Consider the following 9,366-nt stretch of genomic DNA (forward strand, 5'->3'; position numbering starts at 1 on the left):
TCCCGGGGTCCTGGGATCGAGCCCCGCATCGGCCTCCCTGCTCAGCGGGAAGCCTGCTTCTCCCTCTCCCATTCCCCCTGCTTGTGTTCCCTCTCTCGCTGTGTCTCTCTCTGTCAAATAAATAAAATCTTTAAAAAAAAAAAATAGTGTATTGTCAAACAAAATAGGTAGGGTAGTCACACCTAGAAGCATATAAAAAAGAGATTATTTAATCAGATAGGAGAAATACCCCACCCATGCTTGACAACCTAAAGAGATGGAACGCAGGGACAGATCTATAGTTTTCTATCGATAGAGACGTTAGACCCAGCCTGGAATGTCAGAGAGTGCTGGATGTTTCGAATTCCCACCTCCTTGAGGATAAAGAGTTCCAAAGCAATAACCTCTTAGAACCTGTTCCAATGACCTAAATTCTCTTAACTTTGTTTTCTGTGCTTGTGATGTTACCAAAGCAGCAGAGTATCTTTGCATCAGTGCATTTGTGTGCTGGTTTTAATTAATTCCATACGTGGCTAATCTTGTGATTCTTACACATTCCACCCTCTCTCCTAGCACAGAAATATCTAAGAGTAACCATCCGAGTCATTGTATCATCATTCACCTCTGATATATAAAGATGAGGTGGTGAAAACACACTGGACACACAGAGGCACCACCTCAATGCTCTTGCTGACCATGAACCGGTCTCCATCTAACCTCAGTGGACTCTGCAACCCAACCCACAATCCATCCTGCTACTTCCAGCGCCTTCTTCTTTTTTTTTTATTAGTTTCAGAGGTAGAATTTAGTGATTCTTCAGTTGCATATAACACCCAGTGCTCTTTACATCACATGCCCTCCTTAATGCCCATCACCCATTTACCCCATCCCCCCACCCACCTCCCCTCCAGCAACCCTCAGTTTGTTTCCTAGAGTTTAACATCACTTATGGTTTGCCTCCCTCTCAATTTTTATCTGGTTTTATTTTTCCTTCCCTTCCCCTATGTTCATTTGTTTTGTTTCTTAAATTCCACATATAAGTGAAATCATACGGTATTTGTCTTTCTCTGACAGACTTACTTCACTTAGTATACTACCCTCTAGTTCCATCCACATCATTGCAAATGGCAAGATTTCATTCTTTTTGATGGCTGAGTAATAGTCCATTATATATATACCACATCTTCTTTATCCATTCATCTGTCAATGGACGTCTGGGCTCTTTCCATATTTTGGCTATTGAGGACATTAGTGCTATAAACATTGGTGTGCAGGTGCCCCTTTGATTCACTATTTTTGTATCCTTTGGACAAATATTTAGTAGTGCAATTGCTGGGTCATAGGGTAGTTCTATTTTTAATTTTTTGAGGCACCTCCATACCATTTTCCAGAGTGGCTACACCAATTTGCATTCCCAGCAACAGTGTAAGATGGTTCCCCTTTCTCTGCATCCTCGCCAACATCTGTTGGTTCCTGACCTGTTAATTTTGGCCATTCTGACTGGTGTGAGGTGGTATCTCATTGTGCTTTTGATTTGCATTTCCCCAATGCCAAGTGATATTGAGCATTTTTTTCATGTCCAGCACCTTCTTTTAACACGAGGCTTTCTGCAGATCTATTCCTAAGCAACCAAGCCAGGGCAATAGTCCAGGGCTATATTCTGGAATACTTAAGTCATTGCCAAAACCAAATGCCTAGAAAAAAGGAAAGAGAAAAAAGTCTAAGATACCACAGTTTCATAGGATCCTAGCAATGTGAAGCATCTCGGAAGCCACCTATTCCAGAGCCCTCTGATCCCATCTGAGGCTAGAACCCATCACATAGCTGTGGGCCCAAGGGACCACCTGCTTCTGCTGCAATGGGCCCTCCAAGGAGGTGACAGCCCTGGCCCCAAAGAAAATAGATGTGGTCAAGTGTTAATTACTTCTGGATGATGCTTTCCACATGGTCTTCAGAAAGAAACTTCCTGCAACCCAATGGCTCATTGTCTCAGCGAGAGAGGCTTGGCTTTTGGTGCTTTGCGGCACCTCAAAATTAAATGTGAACTAAGCTGACTTAAGTGCAGAATAATGTGGCCTCATGGTGTTGTGCACCAACTGGCTGAACACAGAGCCAGGGTGAAGGTCAGAGGCATGCCGCAGCTGAGCACTGAAAGGTTGGACGTTGAGTCCGCCTGAAGTAGACCCCTGCAAGGGTGGCTCCTGTGGTCATGTGAAGGCTGCCGCTTCTCAGTTATCCCTGAGATCCTTCCATGTGGGTATCCAGTCTGGCCCTGACTCAAGCAGTATTGACCTGGAGCTAAGCTTCGGTATGTTTTGGGCTAGAGCTATGTGTTGCATCAATTCCTACCCGCATGACATTGAGACTACTCCATCAAGCTTACTCTTAGTGGCGATAACAATGACCACAGGGTCACAGAGTTGATTAGCATGCTGACTGCTGATGCTTCCATTCCATATGTGCTCATTTTCTCCTCATGGCCAGCCCAGCTCCCCCACCTTCAAGGTGAGTGGGCTATCCACTGCTGGTGCACTACCTTCCACCTCTCTCTCTCTTTCCTGCTGCACAGTTGTTTGTAATGCATTATCCTGCAGGACTGGAGACAAATGTCCAGCTTGTAAGTAAAATCATGCAATTATTTTGAATTCATCCTACTTTGCACTTGAGTATGACACACTAATGCACAATCTGCAGGTTCCCCTGAGCTTTTCCAATCACTTTTGTCCTATGTTGGTCACTATTGTCTATGGTCTGGTTGGCAATCCTGACCTTCTAAAGGCCCACACTTGAGCACAGGGATGTGAACTCACTGGTCACACAGTGCTGCTCAGCATCCTGACTACAGAGCTGCCTAGGAGCCATTCCCTTTCTCTCTAGTCAGTTTGGAGGACTGAGCCCAAATGACCTCTCCTCGCACTGGGAGGGACAGTGAGCAAAGTTTCCAGATGAAGCCCAGCCCTTGGGAGGCAGCCTTTCTCTGTTGTCTTGTCCTGCTTCCCATGAGAGCTTTCCCTTCCCTGATAATTCCATCTGAAGTATTCTATAACTCCTCTTCCAGAAGAAAATAATAATAATGTCACTCATTCATTCATTCTACAAACATTTATTTTATTTTTTTCAAACTTTTTTTTATTATTATTATGTGATGTTAATCCCCATACATTACATCATTAGTTTTTGATGTAGTGTTCCATGATTCATTGTTTGCACATAACACCCAGTGCTCCATGCAGAACGTGCCCTCTTTAACACCCGTCACCAAGCTAACCCATCCTCCCACCCCCCTCCCCTTTCAAACATCTTTTTTTTAAATGCTTCCTAAATTCTCTGATTTTTGTCCGTACTTTTCCACTTCCTTCTAGTTCATCTTCTTCAGTGGGTTTGTCTCAGTCCTAACACTAGCTCACCTCTCCTTCTTTGCACTGCTGAAAAGCATTGGCAACATCACTCTGCAGGATGAGGGATATTGTCTGTGGTCATGACATGGTGTGTCCCTTGTGGCCCAGGTAGGCACCCCCAGGCAATGAGTCTAATGTTTTCCCTTATAATGGCAACTTTGCAATCAAGTATTAAAAATTAAGAATAGAGTACACAAATATTACATGCGATAATTGTTTCCCTCTTTTTCCTTTTGTCCTTTCTGAAGCAATATCGTATCCAACGAGGCCTAATGTGCTACAGAACTTTCACTGTCACAAACAAAGCAACAGTTCAGTACCAGCCCTTCTTCCTTTTCTGGCCTCAAACTCAAGTCATGCACCATATTAACTGCAAACAGCAGGGTCTTAATCATTCTTAGTTGCCAAATAGCCTAGCAAATTACATATTGCATTGGCTCTGGGTACTGCTAGAAGAAACGAATGTTTATGTTTATGTGGAAAATATGACCATATAACAGAATTGGGGATATTTAAATTTTTTTCGCGAATATATAATTTCAACAATGAGTACAATGAGTGTTGCTTGAGAATTCTTCAGAAAAAATGAATAACGGATTTACCAAAATTGTTAGAAACTGATCACTGATGGTGGCAGTTGCTTTGATTAACACAGAAATAGAGCAAAATAATCAAGGTATTCATTTGTTTTCACTCATTGAGTACCCATATGCTATTTCCATTAGAGCAGCCTAAAGTCACTTAGCATTTGATTCTGCATTGTGGGGAGAGCCATGCACCCAGGCAGGCACAGACCAATGGTAAGGCATATGGGAGATTCACTCCTTTTCTCTGAGCAGATGGAGACTAAGCATGTCATAGAAATAATGTGTTTTGTCTCTAGAGGGAGGATGCTGGCTGCTTTGTTCTTACAGGACATTGCTTGCCAAGCCTTCTGCTCAGGTTAGAACTTGTACATTTTGGGTTTCCACTGACTTTGCTTCTTTTGAAAAGAGTTTCCACAATAGAGATCCAGAAACACAAAACACTTGCTTCACAAAGTTCCAAAAGTCTGAAGTCCATGAATGAACTTGGAACATTCCAAAGAGTGCAGTGTATTCCCATGGCAGCCAGTTTCATCTCAAACCCTAGAGGGGCAAGTGTGGAAGCAGCGAGCGATGGGCCCTCCCAGGGATGCAGAAGCAAAGTGTGGAGTTCAACTCACCTGTCTTAGTCCCTTCTGGCTGCTATCACAAAATAGCACAGACGGGGTGGTTAATAGGCAGCAGACATTTATTTCTCAAGGTTCTGGAGGCTGGAAATCCAAGCACATGACATCGGCATATTTGGTGTCTGGCGGGAACCCACTCACGCTGACACCACTTTCTCACTGTAACTCAAGTTGCTGAAGGGGTGAGGTGTGCAGTGCCCTTTACAAGAGTGCTAATCCCATCATGGGCCCTTCCCTCAGGACCTGATCGCCTCCCAAAGGCCCTACCTCCTAACACTCTTACTTTGGAGATTAGGATTTCAACATATGAATTGTTTTTGTGGGGAGCAAACATTTTAGGCCACCTCATCACCCAAAGTCATGTAGCTGATCTGAACTAAAAACTTAGATTTCATGACTCTACTTACAATGTGATCTGATCTATCAAAGAGTTTGGTTTAGGTAAGAAGGAACAACTACCTTCCAGAGGCCAACCTGCAAGCTGTGATCCCTTAGTGCAGGATGAGTACGTGCAGACCACGACCCCAGTGGCTTTTGGCTATCTTCTGCATGAAGTCAATGCACCTGCTATCAGCGTTCAGGGTTTGGATTGTGTCAGACGTACACACACTAGGCATCACGTTCTCAATGGCCTCAAACTTAGACTTCTGAGGTTAATTTCAGTTACAGATAGTCACAAAGTTGCAAGGCACAACTCAAAGCAGAAATCACTCATGCAACTTTAAATGATGTTACATTCCCTCTGGTGCACACTTGTTTGGGTTTCAGTAACAAAGTAACATAGAGGGAGTGGTTTAAACAACAGGAATGCATGGTCTCATGGTTCTGGAGGCTGGTGTCTCTCTCCTTGGCTTGCCGATGGCTGTCCTTTCCCGGTGTCTTCACATCAGCCTCCTCTGTGCACCTCTGTGTCCCAATTTCTCTTTTTCATAAGGACACCAGTCAGATTGGGTCAGAGCCCACCCTCATATCCTCATTTGAACTTGATTTCCTCTGAAGAGACCCTGTCTCCAAACAGAGTCACAATCTGAGATGCTGGGGGTTGGGACTCCAACCTATGACCTTGGCAGGGGGCACACAATTCAACCTATAACAATTAACTCCGTTTCTTAAATTATTTGTTATACAGTTTCATGACAGATATTCTGAGTGGATTGAAGGATCAATTTATGAAACACAAGCAATAAAATGATCATAATTTTATATCTCTGTTTGGGCTACTTCATCACAGTTCAAAATTCTGATCTTGTGCTTGATTTAGGATATGTTTTTTTTTGGTGTTTCCAAGAACCTTCATGTCTTCTGCCCCTGACTTGACAAAATCTCCCAGAGAAGCTACATGGCACAGAGATGGGGGTGGGGTCCAGACCCAGGTTCACACCCTGCCTTAGGCACACTACAGCATGGACTGGCTTTGGGTGCATTTCTTACCCTTTGTGGAATGCAGGTTTCTCATCTGTAAAATGAGATCCCAATGACAATTGCAAGAGCTAACCTGTCAATGTCAGGTACAGAGTACACATTTGACAAGAACGGATTCCTATCCCCATGCCTCAGTAAGTGGAATAATCACAGCTACTTTTCATTGTGTCTGCCAGTTGCCAAGTGTTTTATATGCATTATCTTATATAATCTTTGCCATCAGCCAGCAAGATATATATTATTACATTATTATATATGGAGAAATTCAGTCTCAAAAAGATAATACATAATAGCTTATTTTCACAGATAGAGCTGGAATAGGAATCCTGGTTTATAAGGCTCATGGCCTTCCCAAAAAGACTGTCCCAACTCAAACCCAGGTTTGCTTTTTTTTTTTTCTTTTTTTGTCTGCAAAGTTTTTGTTTTTTCCCCAGATCATGGTTTCCTAATGACCAATGAAGTCTTTAGATAGTACCATTTTAAGGGATTGCTATCCATTACAGGAGATTATGTAGGTAAATTACACTACTAGGCATATTAGGATAAGCACACTTTAAAAGCCACACACATGTGCACACACCACACACACACACACACAAACATTTAAACAAGTTTACAGTACAGGGAGTTGATTTCCAGATGTGGTCAGGAAAGCTACACAGAAGGAGGTACGGCAGGAATCTGGGAATGGGGGGTGGGTGTAGGAGGTTTCAAACAAGAGAAATGATGCATATAATAACATCACTATTTAAATACACCTTGTGGTCTGCAGATAAAAACTAGATTTGGGTCAATTGGTAAGATCTTGAACACTGGAAACAATATACCACATTTTCTAAGTCCGGGAGCCACCAGCAGATCCTACAGCTGCTCTGAGCGATAGATAAAAATGCCCCTTCGTTTGAGACATCCACACACCCCCTCAACAGCTACTTTTGCTTAGCCATGTAAACCAGAAAGTGAGCAAGCCCCTGTGGTTATTACTGTAGGAGTAAAATACAAGCCTCCATCACCTACGCCACGCCAGGCACTGTGCTAGTTTTTCACATACTGTGCCTTGTTTTAATCCTCCCAATGATCTGGGAGGTACGTTTTATTTATTTTATTTATTTATTTATTTTCCATTGTAAAATGTGCTTGGAGATGCTATTTAATGACGTAAAAGTTCGACAAAGGCTAACACAAATCCTTAACTTTCTTTGAGGGGGCCTATGTTGGAAGCATGAAAGTAAGCATACCAAAATCTTCTCATGCCACTACCCATAAAGTGACCAGAGAGCTAACCCTGGCTGTATGTTAGTAAAATATAGAAAAATGGATATGGCACCTTCTTTCTACATTTTTTCTGTAATATATTAATATACCAAGAAATTCTCTAAAATACATACACAAACCTTGAGATTGTGTTTATGATACTGAATTCTGAACAAAGTCTTCCTGCTTTTTGGGAAGATGACCCTCAGTCCAGAAAGAAGCATTGTTTCCTAGCTTTAGCTGATCCCATGAATACAATGTGAATATAGTCGATGGTGGCTGGGACAGATGGAAAATGAGGCCATAATGAAGCCTCCTCATTATTCCTTGTCAGTGCCGAGTTCCATTAGGAAAATTAATATATTGACTATTTCTCTTGAGATGAATCCCAAGAAAATGATCCATGCAGAGGGAAGTTTCAGAATGACGAATATTTATGATATATTCAGTGGTAGTTTTGGCATATTCTGTGTCCAGGAATCCTGGAGTCCTGGTAACCTTGACTACCCAGCCTCAACTTGCTGGTGTTCCCACCAGCTCTCCTCCTCGTCAGAATGCCCCTAACGAGCAGGGGTGGAGTTTGTCCACAAGAGAATACTTTATAGTTGATTAACTGCCACCAAAACCTCATTTATCATTTTAATAAACTTTCCAAGGGAGAGGAAGGATTTCCCCAGATCCTCTTTATCTTTGGCATGGAAGCGTAATGGGTAATCAAGTGTGGATCAGCATAGACCCATGCTAATTCCTCTTAATCCCCATGTGAATATTTTATTTTTATTAATAATCACACTAAAACCACTGAGCATTTTTCCTTAATGATGTGCTTGTTTGGGGGAGGAAGGATAGGCAAAAAAAAAAAAAAAAGTTTAAACCCAAAATTCAGTTCAAATAAACAGAGGAGGCCATGGGAAAAAAAAAAAAAAAAAACCCAAAGATTACTCGCATACAAACATTCTGAAAAATGTAATCTAATAAGACCGTGAAGGAGGAAGAAAAGTTTGCATCCTTCCTGAGCATTGGCAATGGATCAGGTGCCTTATCCACGTGACTTTATACCACTGTATCATGGGGCGTGTATTAGTATCCTAAACTTAAGGTAAAGAGGTTCAGCTCAGTGAGCTGTGGAATTGATGAGTCACATTTGGACACAGGTGTAATACTTCAGCCTGTGCTTGCTCCACTGTGTCTTGCTGCCTTTTCAAGGAATGATTAAAAATAGAGTTTTATTTCATAGTTATGATGCATTTTTTTCTTTCCATAATTTCCTCACCCTGCCCCACCTTCCCACCCCTCCTTCCTGCTTCAAATGAATCATATCTCTATTCCTGTGAAACCATATCTGCTAGACTTTCTGGGTTCCATACTAATATCCAGATCCATGAAAATTGTTAAATGTTTCAGAAAACTAGGTGAAAAATGCAAAGCATAGATCCTGAAAACTTAGAACCAGTCCTATGAAGGAACCAGGCAGAAATTGTCTGGTACCCAAAAGGACTTCCTTGAAAAATTAAGGGGGTGGGTATTCTGGGAGGTAAACTGCCCCCAGCCTCAGGCACTGATGGTGGCCCCCAAACTGGCTGTACCTTCTTCCATTCTGGTCTCTGATGGCCAGGACTGTTCTTGGGTGAGCCCCTGGAGGTTGGTATTCTCCATCTCTGCGTTAAACAGGTGTGAAGAGAAAGTAAGAGCCAATTTTAGGAAACTGAGAGTCAGTGGTCAGGAGCCAAGATAAAAACCGATCAGGCTTAGGAGAAATGAGAAGAATCAGAAAAGTAGAAACAGTAGAAAAGAGTGACATGGAGGAAGCAAGCAGTTGACAGGACCAAGAGAGAACGGGCCACCCTGCAATGCTGGCTGGGGCATGCCCAGGAGCTAGCAAAGTGCCCAGCTCCTCGGAGGCCCCCCAAAGAGGAACTGGTCGGGAGCAGATCAGACAGGGAGATGGGAAACCAAGAAGGCAGGAAAGATAAGTCAAGAGAGCAACGTGGTAGACCCCAGAAGTACTTTAGATGGCTGGGTGTCTCCCCTAAAATACTCCATGCTGGACATTGACTCCCTCACCCCTGGGGAGCCTGGGTCCTGGCTGTGAAGCACTCTCTA

This window comes from Neomonachus schauinslandi, chromosome 10 (genome assembly GCF_002201575.2).
Source record: "Neomonachus schauinslandi chromosome 10, ASM220157v2, whole genome shotgun sequence".
NCBI classification, from domain to species: domain Eukaryota; kingdom Metazoa; phylum Chordata; class Mammalia; order Carnivora; family Phocidae; genus Neomonachus; species Neomonachus schauinslandi.